The 1,617-nt window shown below is 31.6% G+C and overlaps 1 pseudogene; it reads right to left on the bottom strand.

Moving 5' to 3' along the window:
• LOC107681382 (proteasomal ubiquitin receptor ADRM1-like) overlaps window positions 1–1,617 on the bottom strand; it is a 9,857-nt pseudogene that overhangs the window by 2,032 nt on the left and 6,208 nt on the right.

Genomic DNA, 1,617 nt, shown 5'->3' with positions numbered 1-1,617 from the left:
GTCGTTCCAAACCTGTATGAATTTCTTTCTTATGTTGAACATAGAAGATATTTTGAAGAACCAAACAGTTGATGGTCCCCACTGACTTCCACAGTATTTCTTTCCCTTCTATGGAAGTCAGTGGGGACCATCAACTGTTTGGTTCTTCAAAATATCTTCTATGTTCAACATAAGAAAGAAATTCATACAGGTTTGGAACGACACGAGGGTGAGTGATTGATGACAATTTAAATTTTTGGGTGAACTATTGCTTTAAGGTGCAATTCCTAACCCTTTGGTGCTAGCATGGAAATCGAAAATGACTTAAATGTTTTGTTTTGTTTTGTTTTTTCATTGAAATTAATGTATTATATATTATTTCGATAATGTTTTTTATTTACTATTTTGTATTTTTAGGGGATTTTATGGTACTTAATTATATTTATATAATAGTTATGATCCATGTATTTACCTGTTAAGAACTTCTGGAGCACAAATATGAAAATTAAATATCTAACAGGCAAATCTTGAATGCTTTAGAGCACATACAATTTATTTATTTATTAGTTTATTTTTAAAGCAGACACTTGGCAGATTATTGCTGAAGTGAAAAACGTTTAAAAAGTGAAATAAAAAAAAGAAGTTTATTATTATTATTATTATGAAAAATGAACTAAAATATTTTTACTATTTATAACTTTATGAGAAGTATATTTATTCCAAAAAGTGTTTTACCCTAAAACTGTGTGAAAACCAAAGCCATAAATCTAAACAAGTTGTGTTCCAAATCTGAGGCTGATATCTCAAAACACCAGCTTTCTGTAAGATTTTGTTCTGGCGCAGTACCAAACATTTCCACTAGAGCTGTGTGATTCACTTCCTATTCATTTCCATTGCCTTCATTTTTAACCACTATTAGTATGTGACTATTTTTATCTGGCCTATTTAACCTTTAATAATGTCCATACTTTTTGTGTTGTGCCAAAACCTTTACCAAGTTTCATATCATTCTGATGGGTTTAAGAAATTATTTTTAAAAAATAAAATATTTTTGGCCAAAAATGACTGAACAGCACCACAGGAATCCGTGTATCATTCGATCATTCGTTTTTTGATTTAATATTGGAAGTAGAAAAATTAGAAAACGGCTCCTTTTTCGTATTTTAGTTTTTTTCCAAAACACGAAAAACGAGAATTCAGCTTAAATTTTCATCGAGGGGACATAACTTAATACTCTGTCATTTATAGTCGTATGGTAAAATGTATACTTGTAATTGTGTAACGTTACGTTCAAAATAACTACAAAATGTCATGCCTTTGAAAAATAAAGAGAACAACAGAATGCGCTGCTTTAGCGCGTCTCGGTTTCCTTGAGCATCTTTCTGGCACATGCCCCAAACATGAACCACAGCGAATACTTGTCTTTTAAAAGGCTTCATTTAGATTATTTTACGTTAAATGCATCATATAAGTCACTTTTGGAATAAATCACAGTAGGCCTATGTATCATGATAAAAAAAAAGCGACTTTACAGTCTGGAAATACTTTAGGCTATAGCAAATTATTTCTCGGACCCCCTATCACTTTAAGAACCACTGGTCTACACAGAAGAAAGCCCTGTCTAGACTCTGCCCCTGT

The sequence above is a fragment of the Sinocyclocheilus anshuiensis genome, unplaced genomic scaffold (genome assembly GCF_001515605.1).
Source record: "Sinocyclocheilus anshuiensis isolate Anshui unplaced genomic scaffold, SAMN03320099.WGS_v1.1 scaffold881, whole genome shotgun sequence".
Taxonomy (NCBI): domain Eukaryota; kingdom Metazoa; phylum Chordata; class Actinopteri; order Cypriniformes; family Cyprinidae; genus Sinocyclocheilus; species Sinocyclocheilus anshuiensis.
This window is presented reverse-complemented; position numbering and strand designations above follow the sequence as displayed.